This window comes from Poecile atricapillus, chromosome W, assembly GCF_030490865.1.
Source record: "Poecile atricapillus isolate bPoeAtr1 chromosome W, bPoeAtr1.hap1, whole genome shotgun sequence".
NCBI classification, from domain to species: Eukaryota; Metazoa; Chordata; class Aves; order Passeriformes; family Paridae; genus Poecile; species Poecile atricapillus.
Genome location: NC_081288.1, coordinates 86,071,854 through 86,093,595, shown reverse-complemented (window position 1 = coordinate 86,093,595; position 21,742 = coordinate 86,071,854). Strand labels below are relative to the sequence as shown.

General features: G+C 45.7%; 1 long non-coding RNA gene across 1 annotated transcript in view; it reads left to right on the top strand.

Annotated features, from left to right (window-relative positions):
- LOC131592521 (uncharacterized) overlaps nt 1-21,234 on the top strand; it is a 38,128-nt gene extending 16,894 nt beyond the window's left edge. Inside the window, exons 2-3 of the long non-coding RNA XR_009280641.1 lie at nt 17,615-17,686; nt 21,030-21,234. This is a non-coding gene — a long non-coding RNA (uncharacterized LOC131592521). The remainder of the gene's footprint in view (nt 1-17,614; nt 17,687-21,029) is intronic.
- Nucleotides 21,235-21,742: the final 508 nt, after the last annotated feature.

Below are 21,742 nucleotides of genomic sequence, written 5' to 3'. Positions count from 1 at the left end.
GTTGTGCCTCAAAAATTGGCAATAAACAGCAATCCGAAAACCTTGTCAGACCTTCACTCGCTGTGTGGGACCTTAAACTGGGTCAGGCCTTGGCTGGGCCTTTCCACTGAAGACCTAGCCCCCCTCTTCACACTTTTGAAGGGGGAGAAAGAGCTGAGTTCTCCCAGGACCCTGACCCCAGAAGCGAGGAAAGCCCTGGAGAAAGTAGAAGAGGCCCTTGTTGAAAGACAGGCGCATCGGTACGAACCGACCCTGCCTTTTGAGTTTATTGTGCTCGGGAGAATGCCACACCTCAGTGGGCTGATTTTTCAGTGGGACCAGGACTCAAAGGATCCCCTCTTAATCATAGAGTGGGTTTTTTTGAGCCATCAAAGGTCCAAAAGTGTCACCCGGCCACAGGAGCTGATGGCTCAGCTCATCGGGAGAGCTCGGGCCAGGCTTCGGGAGATGGCTGGGTGCGACTTTGCATGCATTCGGGTACCAGTCAGCTTGTCTCGGGACAAAGAGTCCCCAAATAAACTGACAAAAGAGATGTTTAATCAGTTACTTCGGGAAAATGAGACACTCCAGATTGCTTTAGATAGTTTTGAGGGCCAGGTCTCTGTTCATGCCCCTGCCCACAAATTTTTCAATTCCAAATTCGAACCAATTCCCAAAGAAGTACGGAGCAGGAAGCCCCTCAAAGCCCTGACTGTGTTCACTGACGCATCCGGGGCATCTCACAAGTCTGTGGTGACTTGGAAAAATCCTGAGACTCAGCAGTGGGAAGCAGATGTTCAATATGTGGAGGGATCTCCACAGGTTGCTGAGTTGGATGCAGTCGTCAGGGCCTTTGAGAGGTTCTCTGAACCTTTCAATTTAGTCACTGATTCGGCCTATGTTGCAGGGGTGGTTGCCAGAGCGGAACACGCTGCCCTGAAGGAGGTCTCTAACCCAAAATTGTTCGAGTTGCTTTCTAAATTAATATATACTGTTTCCCACAGGAAGCAACCATTCTTCGTGATGCATGTGAGGTCGCACACGGATCTCCCCGGCCCAGTAGCCGAGGGAAACCAGATGGCTGATTCCCTCGCTGCCCCTGTTTCCATGGCTCAGCTCCCCGATCGGTTCCAACAAGCTAAGCTGAGCCACCAAATGTTCCATCAGAATGTGCCTGGCCTGGCCCGCCAATTCCACCTGCGGCGGGATCAGGCCAGAGCCATTGTGGCCACATGCCCCCATTGCCAGACCACTGTCATGCCCTCTCTAGGGGCGGGGGTGAACCCTCGAGGCCTGGGGAGCTGTGAGGTGTGGCAGATGGATATAACTCACATTCCCGAATTTGGCGGGCTGAAGTTCGTACATGTATCCATAGACACTTTCTCAGGGGCAGTCTTTGCTTCTGCCCACACAGGAGAGAAAGCCGAGCAGGTCTGCAAACACCTCTTGCAGGCTTTCTCTGTGCTGGGGGTCCCCAAAGAGCTAAAGACAGATAATGGCCCAGCATACATTTCCAGGAAACTGGAAGAATTCCTGCAGAGTTGGGGAGTGACACATAAGAGAGGCATCCCACACTCCCCCACCGGCCAAGCGATTGTAGAGCGAGCCCACCAGTCGCTCAAACGCGTCCTAAAACGTCAATGGGATTCAATGAAAGGTTGCGCCCCTCAGGATAGGCTATCAAAGGCGCTGTTTACTATCAATTTTCTGAACTGTACTGATACTAATCCCAATCCTCCAGTGGCACTGCACTTTAACTCCACCAGCAACTACGAGCTCCAACATCGCCCTCCAGTGCTGGTCCGAGACCCAGAGACCCAAAAGATCATGGGTCCATTCGATCTGGTGACCTGGGGGCGAGGTTACGCTTGCGTCTCCTCGCCCCAGGGACTAAGGTGGATCCCACAAAAGTGGGTGAAACCTTATGTCCCAAAACATCCTACCAGGCCACCAGATGAGCAAGAGGATGTCGCTGCGTCCGTGCAGGCCGCCCCAGTAACCCCCGAGGACGACGAGGAGGAGGAATGTCTCGAACCCCTTTTCTCTATTGATTTTTTGCTCTCCCTTTATGTTAACTGAAGTATTTGTTTTCCTTTAATTTTAGAGAGCCATCAGAAGGATGACCACCCCGAACGTCGCACTAGCCACCGTGCTCCTGCAGGATGGGGTGTCTCCGGATGGCTCTCTTCTGTTATAAGAACCATATTATAGATTGTTTTTGTGAATTTTATTAGGTACATTCGCGGTGTTGCGGAAGTGTTTAATTCAATTTATCCTTTCTTTGTTATTCCCCCCACGGCAAGTTGACTATGTTGATGTAAACCCTCTTTCCCCTCCTCCTCCTCTTCCCTCTCCCACTCCTGAATGGTTTGCTGTACCCTCTGCTCCCCTAGACCCCACGCCTTCCTCTGTTTCTTAAAAGGAAAGGGGGAGATGTTGCCGCCCATATTGCTTGGTTTTATTAAGTTCAGAGGTAGTTTACCCCAGTTGCTCCCCGGTCATAAAGAATGGTTTGTCCCCAGGTGCCCATCATGGTAAACCCTTCCCATTTTTCCAGATTGTTCCCCATCCATCACCCTAATCCTGCCCCTAAGCCCTGTCAATCTATGTGAACCCCCACCTTTTGTTCCAGTTCTTTCCCTGCCTATCATCCCTTCCTCGACGCCCTATTGATTGTACAGTTGCTTTCCCCCCCCCCGGGTCCCTACCATTGGTCCTGCATATTGTAATCCCCACCCTTAACCCCTCCGTGGCTGTTGTCCCATTGGTCACCATACGAGCCGCCCACGGTCCTTAAAACCTGGCGCATGGGGGTGCCCAGGGTCTCGGCTCAGACCTCTCCCCTGTGATCCCAGCCCCGCACCTGTTGGAATAAACTTGTTCCTGGGAAATCGGAGGAGTTTGAGCACTCTTTCTCCCTTCGTCACAACTCGTGTCGCCCTGTAAGCCTCAACGCCAGAGCGCAGAGGAGCTCTGGAGGTTCCAGGTTGAGCCTCGCAGTGCTAGCCTGGTTCCCCACTCCTGCCGCTGACATCGGCCACAGCTAGCCGAGGCAAAAGAGGCCGATTCGGGCAGCGACACCTGGTGTCACTGCTGCCACTGTCTCTGGGTTGCCCGGTTTCTTGTCGTGTACACTGTACAAGTCTGCTTTCTGGGCACACGCTTCAATCATATCTGCTATGGTGGGTGGAGGATTAATAGGTAGACTCAGAATTACTTGACGACAAGCCTCGTTGGCATTTCTTTGGGCTATTTCTTTAAGCAGTTCCATCTGGGCCACTGGTTCTTTAACTTGTCTCTGTATCTGTAGTCTCAGACGATCTACAAACTGTAAGAAACTCTCACATGGAAACTGGTTAATATTAACATAATTGACTTGAATATCAGCTGTTGGTAATTGGTAAAAAATGTTTTCAGCTACATCACAAACTTTATCTGCAACAAACCTTGTTAATATTCTCACTTGATCGGCAGGGTTGATCCAATTTCCCTCCCCACATAAATGGTCTAAAGTGATTTCATTGTTCTCTGTATCATGTGCATTTTGATTACTTTGTTTGAGTTCAGCTAGGAGTTTTGTTAACGATCTTTTCCATAAACTTTCCTAAAGATCATATTCAGAGGGAGTTAGCAAACACCGAAATAAATTTTTAATATCTGCAGGAATTAAATCCAGTGATTTCAATGTAGTTCTTATCATTCCCCTTAAGATTTCACTATCACGACCAAAATCATTTTTAATTTTACAAATATCTTTGATTACTTGGTAATTGAAAGGCTGATGTTGTAATCTCATTGCTCCTCTGTTGTGATTGTATACAACAGGGGCTGCTGTTACTATAACTTCATTTTCTCCAGGGCTGCCATTCCCTGGGCTTCTTTGCTCGCCCCCGCCGGGCTCCGGGGTGCCTGTTCCTTCCCCACACCTGTGGAGAGACACAGCTCCTCTCCCGCAGGAGCCGGGCGGGGGGCCGCCCCCCCGCACACCAGGCTCCGGGGGTCCGCCCCCGCCCCCGCCGGGCTCCGGGGGTCCAAATCCCCTCACGCCGGGCTCCGGGGTGCCTGTTTCCCCACAGGAGCCGGGCATGGGGCGGCCCCCCCTCACGTCGGGTCCCGGGGGTCCCGATCCCCCCCCGCCGCATCCCGGGGTTCCGCCCCCGCCCCCGCCGGGCTCCGGGGGTCCGGATCCCCCCCCGCCGCGTCCCGGGGTTCCCATTCCCTCATCGGGCTTGTGGAGGGACCCAGCCCCACCCCCGCTGGAGCCGGGAGAGTGTCTGTGCCCCCCCTCTCCAGGCTCGGCAGGCAGGCATCCCCCCATCGGGGGGCATGGCCGGGACACCCCTCCCCCTGCCCCTCTGCAGGAGCAAGGGGTGTAACTCTCTCCCTCCCCGCCCCCCCTCCCCACGGGACAGGGGCCGGAGGGATAGGGGATAGGGTTATAGCCTCGGGGGGCAGGGTCATAGGGTGGGGCCAAGCAGGGCTGGGAGGGATCATGGGTAGGAGAAAGGGGACACACACGGGGATTCACCATGTGGCCAGGTAACACGTGGCCACTGCCATTTTGGCTCTCTGCCATGTGGGGAGAGGAAGATACATTTTCTGTAACACTGACAGGGTATAGGGAGGGAGCCTTGACGGCTTGTGAGGCAGGACTGGGTGACTGAGAGAGACACACCGGGCTAGAACTTGTATTGTTTGTCTCGGGTATCTTTTCTATTGGGGGAATAGAGGTTTTGGGGGAAAAGTTAGGGAAGTTAGATGGATACTGTGGTGCTTGTTTGTCTTCCGTTTTTATTTCTCTGTTAACTAATTCTTTTCGAATTAAAAGAAAAACCGGGAGGAATTTTAGGGCCAATTTGTCTCCTCCTTCTATTTTTAAGGTTAATAAATTTCCAATTTTATCCCAGGCAGTTACTGAATCTAATTTCAACAATTCAATCTGTTCACTTTGCTGAGTCAAATATGATACAAACTGTTTTATCTTATGTTTTGAAATTTTTACATTTGTGGTTCTTAAAAATGTCTGTATTTTTTGTGTATGACTCCTTTCTTGTGTGCATAGCCGGGCTCCCATTTTGGAGGTCACAGCAGCTTTGCACACAATCTGTCTATTTTCCCTACCACAGAAAACAAAGTCGCACCAAAAGGATTTACAATTGAACTCGCACTATACAGGCAGCGGGGAGAATCCCTCTCCCCCCCCCACCCCGTCTCTGCCCACGGCTGGGGGAGCCCCACACGCTCGGGGCTGCTGCCGCTGGGAAGGAGTTACACTGAACACAGACCCCCGGGGTCTGTTTCACTCTCCACCCCTCCCAGCCCGGTGTCGGAGTTCAGTCTTACCTTTTTCTGTCGTTTTCTGGCAGTGTGGAAGGATACTTGTTGCCCTGGAATCGGTCCTCTGGTGCTGGAGGATTTTCGACTCCTTTTCAGAAACTTTTTTTGCTGTTTTAAACCGCATCCAAAGTCTCCAAAGAACGGCTTACCCTGGCTCCGATAAGCCTTTACGTGGGCTTGTGCAGCCCCCGTCTGGGCGCCACTCTGTCGCTATCCTTCTCCTCGGTGGGACCCCTCTGTCCCACCCCCCGTGGTGCGAGCCTGCTCATCTCAAGGCACAGGAGGCGGAGGGGGTCCTGGAGTGGATACAACACGGACTCAAAGTATCTAGACACAGGAGGCTCAAACTTGCTGGAATAATCCCGGGTTTATTGTCTGTGTTCCATCCGGGGCAAGAGAGAGACCGAAATGCTCAGGGTCATATCTCTTATACCAGGGGGCAGGGGTGATTAGGGGATGCAGGGAGGTCACAGCCAATGGGAAGGGGGAAGGGAAGGAAGGTTCTCAGGTAGGAACTAACATTACACAACCCACAGGTGAGTTTTACCCTTGGGAGGTACCAAGATTTTAGGATGCACTACAACAACCTTGCAAAATAGAAGGGGATTAAATTTATTATTTTTACAGCAAGGGGGACTATGTGCTGCTCTCAGGGAAGAATGCTGTGTATATGTAAACAAAAGTGGGGTAGTAAGAGAAACCATGGCCAAATTAGGGGAAGAACTGGAAAAGAGAAAGAGAGAACAAGAAATGCAACAAAGTTGGTATGAATCCTGGTTTAACTATTCTCCCTGGTTAGCAACTCTGCTATCCACCATAGCAGGGCTGCTAATTTTACTAATCCTAGGACTTACTTTTGGCCCTTGCATTCTTAACAAAATCATTAGCATCGTGAAAAGCAGGTTAGAAGCAGCTCACCTTATGTTAATACGAACTAAATATGAAGCCTTAAATGGGAAAGAGACAGAAGATTATTTAGAACTAAGTAAAAGGGAATTACAAAGATTTAGCGAACAAAAGTAAGGAATAGAAAAGGGGGGATTGTGATGGGATTGTGATAAGTAGAGACCCTTTTGTTCGCCTAAACATAAAGATATGATGCCCTGCAGAGCTATGCTTTGTGAAATCAGGATGAGGTTGAAGGCTGCTACTGACGCTTGCATAATTACTAACGGCCTTGCGAGCTTTCTTGAATTGCAGAAAGCTACCAAGATAATTCTTTAAAGAAAACAGTGAAGAAAGGTCAAAAGGATAGGACTGAGGAAGACTTTTGATCTTCATCCCACGACCACCAGAAGGCAGAACACGACCCCCTAGCAACTGGAGACGCATGCGCAGAGACACCCGAGAAAGGACATGTAGCCCGGAAGCCGAACCACTTAAAAGGAGGAACACGGAAGTTGGAAGCGCGGCAGCGGCAGAGCGAGACCGCTCCACTGTCGCCCAGCGCTGATTTTTGCTTATTGCTTGCTTGCTGTAATTAATAAAATTCTCTTTGATTGGATTATATCACTCTCGTGAGTGCATTCATAACACAAAGCAAGGAAACCCCCGAGGGCAAAGACAGTGGGGCCCAAGCTGTTATCAGTGGAAGGACAATGGAGACCAGGCTGTTATCAGCAGCCAGGACCAGGCTGTTGGCAGCGGAAGGACATGAAGCCCAGCTGTCACCAGCAGCAGGATGAGAGGCCCAGACTGTTATCAGCACTGACCACTTGCAAAGAAAGGAAATCAAATTGAAATAAAATGATGATCAGCAAAAATAAAAACCATACAAAGCATGCTCTGAAGAGGCGTTTTCAGGGCGTAACCATGCAAAATGCTTCTTAGAAAAGTTTGAATATGCATTAAACCCTCACAGCAGGAGGGGATAAAAATGATGTTCCCAAGATACCAGGTGTGTTCCTGGCGATGCGCCAGGGCACCCGGCCATTTTAACCCTTTGCTTTATTTCCTTTGTCTTCTAATTGTCTTTTTGTTTATATTAATTTTTTTTATAGTTTATTAAGTGAATCTCGTTTTTCACAGGTACTTTTTACTTTCAAGTCACTTGTTAATATTCACCCATGGGTATTGTAAGATCTCAAATGTTTCAGGTTTCTTGGATTAATCCTCAATTTGGCCACTTTAAGCCCAAATTTCTTGGATTTAATCCTTAATTTGGTAAAGTTTTGGGGATCCCCACTTTTTATCCCGTTTTCCCAGTGGATTGTGCCAGGAAAACCTTCGCCTCCTCTCCTCCCCAAGGGGTCCAACCCCTCCCCTGAGATCCAGTCCCAGTCACCCCAGGGTGTGTCTTGCAACCCCCCTTCCTGCTCCCCTGAAAAATACAATCCTTTTTTCTTCTTCGGGTCTTCGTGCACAAGAATTATGGAGCTAAATTCTGCAGTTTAGGGAGTATTTTCCCTTTCCTTTGCTTCATCTGTGTCCTTGCCCATGGGGTATATGCCTGCAGCCACTGATTCACACCAGAAGAAATGGAGCGGGGTCCGCCGAACTCGTCAGGGCACACCTTTTCCCTGCTCAGGATCTCCTGGTGGTCTCAGAGGTGAGGTGTTTATTCCAAAGCAAGCCCCCAATTGTGGAAAACAATGTTCACTGTTCTGGAAAATTTTAAAAGGTTTAGTTAAAAAAGACAATAGGAGACAAAGACAATAGGAGACAAAGACAATAAAGCAAAGGGTTAAGCTTGGCACTTTGCCAGGAGCACACCTGGTGTTTTAGAAAAGCCCTTTATATACCATTTCTACTGCATCAACTTGATGCTTATTCATAGACTTGATGCATATTCAAACTTTTCTATTAACCAGTTTACATTTTCCAGGAACTGTTTAGCATGGCCACTCCTTGGGTCCACCTTTTTAGAGCATGCGTGTTTCTTTGCTTGTGGTTTTAATTCTCTTCTTATCGCCTTTTAATTTGGGACTTGGCTCCTTCTTTCTACAGACAGTGAGTGTTAATCAAAAGGGTCCCCATCATCTGTTCATTGAATGTTATCCTAACTAAGCAGACAGTTCAAACATACTATATCGACTATTACAGCAAAGCTATTTTAACATTATACATATAGCATTCATCTTAATACTTGTGAAAAGTCAGTATTATAATATGTATTTATAACAGAAACTAAGCCTCTGAATAAAGCGGCTCAAACCCAGAAAGGTTTGAAATATACCAAAAAAACATAGTTAAAACCAAAAGAGGTTAGATATTGGTGCTAAAAAATATTGGTACATTATATTTAATATTAAAAGAGGCAAAGAGAAAGGAAAAGAAAGGAAAGAAAGAAATAGGAAACCCAGTGTGTGTGTGGGGGGGAGGGGACAGGGAGAGAGTGACAGGGGCTAGGTAGAAACATATCATCCTTCCAGAGGTCCTAACAACATCTCGTTACTCCCCTCCATCTGGTTTTCCTGGTGGTTAGAAACTCCCATGCCACCTGCCACCGCCAAAAAGTATGGAATCTCATGTATTAATACATGTTTGGGCCAGATGGGAATGCCCAGGTGCCTCCCTTGGGGAGGACAAGTTTGACACTCTCTTGCAACACTGTGTATCTGTTGCATCATGTTGCAGTACTCTGGTGCAGAATCTGGGGACTTCTTTGGGGGGCCTTTGATGGGCCATGACACTCCCTCTGCTGTCGTTCGCCTGGATGCAGCTTTTCCCAGGGTTCCCGAAAGTGCTAAGCTTGATCCCTCTGTGGATGCATTCTTTTCCCCTGAGTCTTATCTTCATCAACTACCACTCCACGGCTCCATTCAGGATTTTGGTGGTTTTCGCTGCAGCTTTTGTAATGCAGTTTTGCAATAATAGGCAAAAGGTCATTCACAAAGATGTTTAAGCCATAAATTATAACATTCAGTCTCTAACATACAACTGTTATACTTTTCATATCCTAAAACTAAGCATGACTTGTTGGCTTCAGTCTAAATACCATTGGGTTTAATCCATATTTATACAAACTTGTTATTCTTACAGGAGAGTAAAAGGGAGTTTTTCTTGTTGATGCCTAGAGAAGCTGACCTGGAACAGAGGCTAGACAGAGTTAAAGGAATAAAGTAGGTATGGACTGAAAGGCCTTCCAAGGATACACCTTGGGCAGTACAAGAGCCTTGTCATGGCTCTGCTCAAGATAGACCAAAAATGGATGCAAGATGGATGACCGGTCATGAGTTTTCACACTTTTATAAGTTTTGGTCCATTTATATATTGGGGTTAATTGTCCAATTACAGCTTCAGGTTATGAAATCCCATCCTCCCGGTTTGCTGTCCTCAATTCACTGTTGTTTATACTTTTTGGGCCTGGAGCTGCAACAGTGTCCTTGGTTCTCAGGCTGGAACAGGATTGTTTTGTCTAACTACCCTGTAAAGAGAACATGCTAACACTTCATATGAAGTTCAGTGTTGTAATGCAGTTAGGAAAATTGGTATGATCCAAAGAATGTACCCCCAAATATGTAGACTTGTAAGTTCTTTCCCTTATCTTGTTCTCCCAGGTCCCCTTATTGGTTGCGTAAATTCCCCCCACCCCTTTTCCCTGCCTTGTAAAAGGGGTGCTTAGCAATACCTCTTCCTCTTTCCCTCTTGCCATCTCACCCCGAAGGATCCCAAGAAATAAAGCTGCGACTTCCATCTCAGCAAAGGGAAAGAGCCTTGTTTTTAGGGTCTCCTCTGGCAAGCTAAACTACCTCCCCAGCCTCCCTGGCCACTGCGGGGTGGACAGTGGTAACAGAGAGGCTGAGGACAAAGTAATAATAGCAGGTGACATCCCTTGGAGGGCACGACCCCCTAAAACCGGCTGGAAACACAGGTGTTTCACAAGCCTGGGTACGTCAGCTACCTTGAAAAGCTAAGATTATAGTTTACAAGGATTGGATTGGTAACTTCCTCACGTCCACGGGAACCCAATTCACGCAGGAGGCGTTTCTACTGCTTGGCAACGTAAGAGCGGTGAGTCAGAATGGCCGGCCTGGCAAAAGACAGCCGGGGAGGCGCCGGCTGGTGACGGGTGCAGAGCGGTCGGCAACAGCCCTGGTGGCCGTGGCGCAGGAGGACCTGCCACGTGGCGCAGGGACCCGAGCTGCGGCTCCCTCACGGTGCTGGCCGTGACACATTTTGCGGGACACCCACGTGGCACGGCGGTGACAGCTGCGAGACAGCTTAGCTCAGCCCAGTGTGTGTGTGGGGGGGTGGGGGGCTGAGAGAGAAGGGGAGCACCTGCCTTTGCACCGCTTTGTTGCTTTGTAGTAAAACAATATAAAAACGAGTTTTGAAAACACAATTTTAATAACAGGCATGGGATCTAACACGTCTACACACCAACCAAAATTAGAATCCAAATTTCAAGAATTTTTAAGTACTATAAATGTTAAAATCTCTAGAAAAAAGTTAAAATGTTTCACAGAGTGGTTATCTCATAACAATCCACAGTTAGATTGGTCAGAACTAAATTCTATCTCTACATGGAATCAAATTGGCAATATTCTCACTCTAAAAATAGAGGAAGGAGAGAAAAATGCTTCAAAATATCTCCCAATTTTTCTTATAATTCGAAAAGAATTGATCAACAGAGAAAAAGACATAAAAAACCAGCCATTGCAGCCTTCCTCGGTATCCCATACCTTTTTACCCATACCCTCTGCTCCTGTGCTGAAAAAGATACATGGAACAAATCCAGAAACTCAAGAAACACACTGTAATAGTGCCATTTCTGGAGCCATGTGTCTCATTCACCCCCCCAGCTCTGATAGTGTTGCGTTAACAGAGACTCTTACCTATACCCTAGTATTCCAACCATGAAATCCCCCCGCCTCCATGTGCTTGAAATCCAATATGGAGTTGGCCATGTGCCAGCTACCCATGTGGAGGAACCCCCTTCCTATCTCCCTCCTCCTTCCCATGACTCCTTCTATCCACCTCACTCTGCCCAGTTCCCTTATTCCTCCCATAACCCCTCCCCTCCCTCTCACATCTCCCTCCCTCCTCCCATACCCTGCTCAAGCATGGCATCATCTTACAGTCCCGCCCCCAAATGTTGCAATCTTGCTCTCCATGCACCTGCCTTTTGTCCCCATGGGGAGGGGGGGAGTGAGAGGGGTGGCCCTGCTCCCTGCTCCTGTGGGGGTACATGGGAATGGGTGTCCTGGCCCTGCCCCCCAGGAAGGGGAGATGTGTCCCTTCCCAGCCGCTGTGGGGCTGTGGGTGGGTCCATTCACCTGCCCGAGAGTGAGGCACGGCCCCCTGGGCCCCCTGCAGAAGCATATAAGTCCCTTCACCAGCCCAGGGGTGAGACAAAGCCCCCATTGCCCGGTGGGGGTGGGGCTGGGCAGGGAGACCCTGGAGATACAGGCTCTGGGGAAGATAAGGATATACTTACAGCTGCACCTGTGATATTTACTGGTAAGAAAAGAGCTAATAGACAATATCAGCCTTTCTCTTACCATGCTATCAGAGAGATATGTAAAATACGTGAATTTGGCAAAAATAGTGAAATATTAAAAAGAATGATTAAAACTACTTTAAAATCTCAGGAGTTAGTTCCTGCTGACATCAAAGATTTTTTTCAGGTGCCTTTTAACACCCACTGAATTTGATTTTTGGGAAAGTTCATGGAAAAGGTCATTAAAAGACCTCCTAGATGAACTCAAGCAAAGCATACAGGCTGCAAAAGATGCAGAAAATAATGAGATTACTTTTGAACATTTATGTGGGGAGGGAAGGTGGTCTAAGCCTGAAGATCAGGCTCAAGTGCTAACAAAACCTATTTTAGATAAAATCTGTGAAGTAGCAGAAAAAGCTTATACTAAAATACCTACACTTGAAACCCAAGTTAGTTATGTTAATATTAATCAACTTCCATCCGAGAGTTTCTTGCATTTTGTAGATCGTCTCAGGTTACAGATACAACAGCAAGTACAAGAACCAGCAGCACAAGCAGAATTGATTAAAGAAATGGCACAAAGATATTGAGAAGACCCCCGAGCTGTTCACCACTCTTCACAGAAGTAATCGTGAATGCCAGTTTATTTCTATCTTTAGCACACTTTTATAGGGTTCTACAGGGTCTGCGAGCAGAACGAGCTACTATTGGCTAACACACACAGTTTACATTTTTTCTCTTACACACAAGGATATTGTTTTGCTTTACTCTCTCTTCTGCATGAAGGTTTCAAGGACTTTAGCCCTTAATATCACGACTTAGTTCAAAGGCTGGTTTGTGCATACAGGCCTTTACTAATATATAAAATATAGCAACAAATGCCCCTTTCTCTTTTTGCACAAACCAGGCTTTGGATAAGATAACATACAATTTAGACTGTCATCTCAATTAACATTATAAGTAAAGTCCGTCCCCCTTCTAGCACAAGAGACCTCAACCATCTAGTGATGCCTCAGCTGGCGAACCAACTTCCAATGGGATCACTATCTTCCTTCAGGGCATGCAACCCATCTTGTAGCTGTTGTAGTTGTTCATGGATGGAAGCTGAATGATCAGTAAGATCCAAGCAGCACATGCCTTCAAACTCCTCACAACCATGTCCTTGTGCTAAGAGCAAAAGGTCAATTGCAACTTGATTTCATAATACTGCATGATATACACTACTCACATTGGCTGAAAGCTCACTTAACATTGTGGATGTTAAGTTTAATTCTTTCCTAGTCCAGCAAGCGAGCCTTTTTAGAGTGGCTAAACTTTAATTCATTCAGGCTTCGCTTTGACTGTTTGATGTTCTTCATTTTGCTAGCTATATTCAACAATTGATGTAAGCTTGGGTGGAACAAAGTGAGTTTCCCAAGATAACAGGGTCTTCCATGTGGATTAGCAGGAATCTAATTCCATGCTCTATCTCCACAGATTAGGAATATGGGACTAGGTAATCGCTTTGGTAATTGTCCTGTGAGATTGCACCACGAATAAAGGCTTTACTTTCAATGGTAGTAATGAGATCAGCTATAGGGTTGACTGCAACCCAGTGCTGTATTACTTTGTTAGAATGACTTTTTGTCGGGGGTTCAAACATTATCCATCCACCTGAGGTATTGGTGGAACTTAACAAATTTAATTCTTCTGAGGGTTGTAACATTAAGAACTTTGGTAATTTTTGCTTGCTAACAGGCTTCAAGTTGTCTTAATGTGAAGCCAACAGTGCGACTGCACTCTTGCAACATTGCCAATCGATTCAGTTGAGTCTCATTACTAATTAAACCTTTAAATGCTGGAGGATCCCATTCAGGGACTCCTGGGAGACAGGTGCGAAAGGATCTCCAGGGGTGGCTAGGCTCAAACACATTGACCTTTGGCCAGTTCAATGTGCCAGAGTGACCCATATATTCTGTCACTTTTGGATGTTAGTTAGCAGACAGTTGGTCATGACTATACACATCACAATTACCATAAGCATTTTACCATGTAAATGACACCATATTTGCAAACTCATAGCTAGAACTTCAATCGTTAAATGAACTTTCAAAGATGCTTACACTACCTCTTGAAGAGGGAATACTTATACTTTATACTAACATAACAATTACTACACAAGCTAAACACTTAAACTATTGTCTAACTACTTTTAACACACGTGCTCTGGTATATATGTAGTCTAAGCGTGAAAGCAATTTGCTGAAAGGGTAAACACACAACTACAATTTGCCTTATATACAATTAAATGGAGTCTCTACACTTCTTAGATCTTCTACAGAATTTCTCCAGCACGATTCAGTCCTGGAACGTTCACTGCTCCTGTGATGTCAGCTGGCAGTTGATCGGTGACTGAGGGCTTTGATGTTCAAGTTGTTCTTCAGCTCCTTCTAAATCTTAAAACAAAGGATACCTGAAAAATTGGTAGAGACACAACATCATAATAACAACATAAAATCTCTGTTGGCAACTGTCTATATAGGGTTCAGACACAACTGTGTTCTGACAGGTTCACTTCTGATCCATGTCTGGAGTACCAAGGCTGTGTGATGACATCTCTGTTCACTGGATCTCATGTGTTCAGAGGCAGACAGTCTGGTCAGATGGACAGGTGATCTTTTTGAACCTGCCAACAAAACACAGACACTTCTCTCCTTGAAGTTAATGAATTACACTAATTAAATGCTTTTAGGGCATCAATCTCCCCCGTCTTCTTAAAAAAAATAAAAATGAGATGTACTTCTGTTATAAGCAACAACATCAACACAAAACCATATACACAATTAATAAGAACTTATACTAGTTAAAAATCAATTAAATCTTAAACATTATTAATAACATATATAATATAAAACTGCTATTAATTACTAAAACACTGCACTAGCATCCCATAGTTAGCAAACAAACAGAAACAAAAATCAGTGAAGGATTGGATCATCACCTCCGGAAAATGACTCTCCAAGCCCACTTCAAAATTGATCCAGCTGTCATATTAATAGGGTCAAATTGCTGAGTCAAAAAGTGACTCAAATACTGATTTGGGACAGAAAATATCTGGATCTGTTGGCAAACATTCTGTCCAGGTAAAGTCAAGGCTTGGCCAGGGCCTAGGCTTTAAACTGGAAAGATGCCTCTTAACTCATTTCTAAAACAAGGTTCTCAATAGTAGCAGCTATGAGATGCTTACAGCATAGCAAACTGTTCTAAACTCCACAATAATTATATATGACAAAAGGAAATAACAAACTTAACCTTAAAAGAATATCTAAGTTAGGAAACTTAACTTAAAAACATTCAAGCCTAAACATTATAAAACTTGACTATCCTTAATTCTATTAACACTTAATCTATATTAAATGAAAACATAACTTAATCTTATTCTGTTACTACAAAAAAGCAACTAAAAGTTTAATATATACCTTTTAAACACAATATAACAATAACATGGATTCCTTATTAAAATTGTGGAAAAAACGAGCAAATGGATAATATATACTTTAACTTAACTTTGTTTTATACAGTAAAATTCTCTTGACTAATTATTTTTTAAACCACAAATCTCTTCTGTAGATAACATTAATTGGAAGAAGGTTTTCCTAGAAGTTGTAAATCACACCATATTTTAACCTTGGATTCTAAAACCAATTATTGCAAGGCAACTTCTGTTAGTATTCACCTTAAACACCTTTTTTTTTTTTTTTTTTTTTTCCTAACCTTCAAAGAACCACAATAATTTCTCTAGTAAAACTCTAAAAACTGCAATTGCATAAACTCATAATTACTTAAAACACAAAATTAACTCTACAATGGTATATAAAAACATTCCAAAAACCCAATAAATCACGACCCTGCAACAAACCAGGCACCATCCCAGTGCCCCCCCCGAGAGAGGGAGCGGGGGGGTCAACCACCCGCCCCGCCGCTGCTGCAGCTCTGCTCTTATCTTTCTTCACATTCTCTACATACTCTCGCAGCGAGGAAAAACGGAGAGAAAGAAAAAAAAAGCCTCACAAAGTTAACTTTAACAAATGCAGTTTTTTCTCTCAATCTCTCTTGTTGTTCGCTGATAGAGGAAAAAGGCATGATTTTGCAAAAGCAGGTGATTTTACACGAAAAGTCTCTCACGGCCAGGTGCTAACAACGGCGATCAGAGTGGCCTTGGAACTTTTCTTGCGCTGCTTCTACCCCCAGGGTGCCTTTGTTCTCTGCACTCATCTCGCTGCTCCCCCATGTCCCTCTGTTTCGGGTGGAAACCAATTTAAATTTGGCTTCTTTTCTTCCAGGGTGGTAAAGATGGAACTTAAATAAGATAGCAATGTTAAAAATGACTCCAAAAATGAAGCAAATAGTTCTGGATGTATCACATCCTGCCATAACTGAACAGATTCTGTTCGTTGTTTCAGCGTTCCCTGTGGAACTTTTTTCTCATTATTTTCTTCTCCCTAACTCTCCCTCCCTCTCTCCATGGGCAATATAGATAGGAGACCTTGCCCAGCAGTGGGAGGTAAAGGCACCTGCCGCTGTGACGCAGGTAGAATTACAGGGCTCACATCCTCAGCATATCTCACTTTTCTGTTTTTTAAGGTATTAATTACAATCTGCCAAGTTCGACCGAGAAACACAGTGTCCTTGCTCTTTTCCGTAATTGCCGTTTCCCATATATCAGAGCCGATATATCAGTCCGTTCTTGCCCCGCAAGAAGCAGTGAGCACTGCAAATGCTCAAGACAATTAGCCCATATAATGAGCATATCCAGGTCCCTTTCCTGGGCTGCTTCGCCTCGTTTAACGAGGATGCAGAGAAGCAGTTTATCTAGTGCCGCAAATTCCACATCCATGCTGACAGCAACCCGCAAGGGGGAAGGTTGCGACCCTTCTACACACGCCCTTGCCTCTGGGCCCCCCCCCCAGCAGCCCTACTTCCACATCTAACCGCTCCGCGTCTCACCGCGCTCAGGCTGCCTATTTGGTGCCGATCCAAGCCCTCGACGTAGAGCCCAGATCCACTCCGATGACTCCAGAATCCTTCTGCCCGCAGGGTGTCCCTGGTCGGGGCGCCAAATATTGAGAAGACCCCCGAGCTGTTCACCACTCTTCACAGAAGTAATCGTGAATGCCAGTTTATTTCTATCTTTAGCACACTTTTATAGGGTTCTACAGGGTCTGCGAGCAGAACGAGCTACTATTGGCTAACACACACAGTTTACATTTTTTCTCTTACACACAAGGATATTGTTTTGCTTTACTCTCTCTTCTGCATGAAGGTTTCAAGGACTTTAGCCCTTAATATCACGACTTAGTTCAAAGGCTGGTTTGTGCATACAGGCCTTTACTAATATATAAAATATAGCAACACAAAGAAATGCCAACAAAGCCTGCCACAAAGTGATCTTAAATCTGCCCATCTATCCTCCACCTACCATAGCAGATATGATCCAAGAGTGTGCCAAGAAAGCACATCAGTACAGTGCACATGACAAGAAACCAGGACCATACAACCCAAAGACTGTAGCAGCTGTAACACCCGGGATGAACAAGCCAGAGATGTCACCCGAACAGCTGCAGCACATCATCTCTTTCCAGTGCAAAGTCCAGGACATTTTGCAAGGTGCTGTCCTCAAACCCAGCAACAAGGGAAACACCAGAAAGAAGCTGTAGCAAATCAAAAAAAATGAATTCAAAGCGCTTTTCTGTCAAGTGCAGAGACATAAAAATGACAGACCTGAAACAGGAAAAAGACTATTTTAATGGGAAAAGGGGAGGAAAGGGAGCGGGGTGAGAGACTGCAGAAGCATAATTGTGGGGAACGTTTGCCTCATAAGATCTGGCAACCGCAAAAGCGATTCAGACTTGTAACTGCTAAAGCTTTTTGTTTCAGATCTAATTGTTGGACTGTCATTGGAGTGGACTTGCAAGACAATTCACAAGACCTGGCTGGACTGGATAATAGGTATTTTGTTATTGGAGACACAGCACATACACCAGTAGAGATTGACGTGGCTCCCATGACAATTAAGGGAGACCTAACACACCTCACTTACTTGGCAAGATGTCCTCAACCACTCTTCTATGTAGCCAAAATGCATATAATAGCCCAGGTGATCCCTTTTCCAACAGAAATCCCAGTAGATGACAAAGCACTAAGAGTATACTGGGCAGAAGTGGTGGGTGAAGACAAACCCATTATGGGGCGTAACCTTACGCATAAATCAGAACATCTCCATGTAGAAGGGTTAATTGACACTGGGGCAGATGTGACTATCATACCTGAAAAGGTGTGGCCCTCACATTGAGAACTGCAACCCGTGGCAGGAAAAATACAGGGTGTTGGAGGGATGAAACTGGCAAAAATCTCTAAAGCTATTGTCCAGATTGAAGGCCTGGAGGGTAGATTAGCTAGTGTCCGACCTTTTGTCATTGACTACAAGTGCCCGCTGTGGGGAAGAGACACCATGTCCCAGTGGGGAGTGAAATTAACAATTCCTGAGACATCTCAGGATTTTTGATGGAGGCCACTGTAGAGTGTATGCTCCAAAAGCTATCTTGGGTAGATAATAATCCAATTTGAGTGAACCAGTGGCCTCTCAGCAAACAGAAACTCGGGGCACTAGAGAATTTGGTGGAAGAAGGTTTGGCCAAGGGACACATAGTAGAAACAACCAGCCCTTGGATCTCCCCGGTGTTTGTGATAAAAAAGCCAGGGAAGGATAAGTGGCGCCTCCTTCAGGATTTGAGAGAAATAAACAAAAAAATACAGGACATGGGGTCTCTTCCACCAGGTATGCCATCCCTGACTATGTTACCAGAAAATTGACTACTAGCAGTGCTAGATATTAAAGACTGTTTTTTCCAAATTCCCCTGCACCCAGAGGATGCACCACGGTTTGCCTTTTCCATTCCCACAATTAAAAGGGAAGCCCCAATGAAACGGTACCACTGGACAGTACTACCTCAGGGGATGAAAGCGAGCCCCTTCATCTGCCAGTGGTAGGTGGGGTCATTGCTGTCCCCAGTGGGTGCTGAAAAAAGAGATGCCATCATTTTTCACTATATGGATGATGTGTTAGTATGCTGTCCCAATAACAACATGCTGCAAGACACCCTTGACCTAGTGGTTAAAGTTTTAACCTCTGCTGGATTCCAATTGCAGGAAGACAAAGTTCAAATGATGCCACCTTTGAAATACCTAGGCCTGGAGATAACTAAACGGACTGTTGTTCCACAGAAATTAGAAATTATTGGCAATCCTAAAACTCTAGCAGATCTCCATTCCCTATGTGGGTTACTAAACTGGGTCAGACCCTGGCTAGGTCTCACTAATGAAGACCTGAGCCCCCTACCCAATTTGTTGAAAGGGCAGAGACAGTTACTGTCTCCCAGGGAGCTGACTCCAGAAGCAAAAACTGCAATTGAAAAAGCACAAAGGGCCTTGACAGAAAGACAGGCACATCGCTTCAAACCTGAGCTGCCCTTCAAATTTATTGTCCTGGGGAAATTACCACATCTACATGGGTTAATATTCCAGTAAGCCGAGGGGCAGAGAGATCCACTCTTAATAATAGAATGGGTCTTCCTCTCCCATCAATGTCCCAAAACTATCACCAAGCCACAAGAGCTGATGGCTCTGCTGATCCAAAAAGCCCGGGTAAGGCTGCAGGAACTGGCAGGTTGTGACCTTATGTGTATTCACCTTCCGGTCAGACTCTCTGGAAAAGGCAAACACTCTTCTGAGAAACTGACCAAGGAGACGTTTGAGCACCTGCTGCAGAGCAATGCTAATCTTCAGTTAGCTCTGGATAGCTATAGTGGGCTAATATCAGTCCATGCACCATCATACAAATATTTTCATGAGGAATTCCACCTCATTCCTTGTGAGAAAAGGAGCTGACGGCCACTCAAAGCTCTTACAGTGTTCACTGATGCATCTGGAAACTCTCACAAGTCGGTGATGACTTGGAAAAATCCACAGACTCAGCTTTGGGAAGCTGATGTTGAGTTTGTAGAGGGATCACCCCAGATAGCTGAACTGGCTGCGGCTGTGAGAGCCTTTGAGAAGTTTTCAGAACCAATTAATTCGGTTACTGACTCAGCCTACGTAGCGGGAGTAGTGTCCAGAGTGGAGCAGGCAGTTCTCAAGGACATTGAGATCGAACATCTCTTTAGATTGCTCTCAAAACTGATTTATTTGATTTCAAATAGAGAACATCCTTTCTATGTGATGCACATAAGATCGCATTCCGATTTGCCTGGTGAAATCGCTGAGGGAAACCGGAAAGCTGATTCCCTTGCTGCCCCAGCTGAAAAGGCAAGTCTCCCAGATGTGTTTCAACAGGCCAAGATAAGTCACCAGCAATACCATCAAAATGTGCCAGGACTGATTCGTCAGTTCCAGCTGACACGGGGTCAGGCTAAAGCCATTGTGGCTACCTGTCCCAATTGCCAGCTCCAGGCAGTGCCATCATTAGGCATCGGGGTTAATCCCCGAAGCCTTGGAAGCTGTGAGGTGTGGCAAACAGATATCACTCACATTCCCAGTTTTGGTCACCTTAAGTATGTGCACGTGAGTATTGACACATACTCAGGAGCAGTGTATGCCTCTGCTCATGCAGGAGAAAAGTCTGTACATGCCAAACAACACTTAGTACAGGCCTTTTCAGTGCTGGGGATCCCTAGGGAAATTAAAACAGATAATGTCCCGGCGTATAAATCCAAGGAGTTCCTGGAATTTGTCCAGCAGTGGGGAGTGGAACATAAAACTGGCATCCCCCACTCCCCCACAGGTCAGGCTGTAATCGAGCATACACACCAGATGCTCAAAGAAGTCCTAGTCAGGCAAAGTAGTGGAACAGTGTGGATGTCTTCACAGCAAAAGCTGTGTAAAGCTATGTTTACTATCAATTTCCTAAACTGTTCATTTGAAAACATGAATCCTCCAGTGACTCGGCATTTTAACAGTGGTAATCAGTTTAAATTGTCGCATCATCCATCGGTTTTAATCAGGGACCCTGAAACTTGGCAATCCAAAGGTCCCTATGAACTTGTCACCTGGGGGCGTGGTTATACTTGTGTATCCATGCCTGTAAGCCCCCGATGAATTCCTCAAAAATGAGTAAAGCCTTTTGTTCCCGAAAACCCAGCCCCAGCAGAAGAAGAAGAGAAACAAGTGGCTGTTGCTTCCAAAAGAAGACGCCGCCGGGAAAAACAAGAAGAACCCTTCCTAACCTCTGGTTATTCTCTGACCTGCTTACATTGACTGTGAATGTGTCTTTAAAATGTTTGTTTCTTTCTTTTAGAAAAAAAACCTACCTCACACTCAAACCCATGATGAGCCTTACCTCAGCTATCCTCCTGCTTGCTCTGAACAGCCTGACCACTGCCTGGATCGTCCCTCAGCCACGACAGAACATCTGGGTGACCCTGGCACACACACTTCAACAAGACAATATCTGCCTGTCCACCGCAGCAGCAAAAGACCCTATGTCTACCTGTCTGGTAGGAATTCCCCTGCAGGCTGAAGAATTTTCAGCCAGCTTTAGTGATCCCAAGTTTAATACAATGCCTAAAACACACAGTGACCAACCACATGAAAATCGTAAACGGCTAGCTGTGGCAGTGAACAATCCTATAGAAAAGTGGTTACCAGTACTGCCCAGAGCTAATAAAGAGCCCCAAGAATTAGAGCTATTAGGTTCTTCCCCTGCACCCTTTTTGCGTTCACTTCATTTACAACCTACCGCCAGACACAAAACTATACAATCACATAATCCAGTATCGAAAAGAATACAAAGCAAAAAAATGGTGTGGTATGCTAAGTCAGGCCTTAGCAGACGATCCTCGCCGTTCACATCCAAGAATCCTCCCTGTAATAAATGATGGTTGTATTAAAAATTCGGAGTATATAAGAAAGATATGTTTTGTAGAAACAAAACAAAATATAAAGCATGGAAAAGCCTCCCCCCCCAAGTGGGATGAGGCTTTCTGCCGAGGAGTTGCTGATTACCAGCAA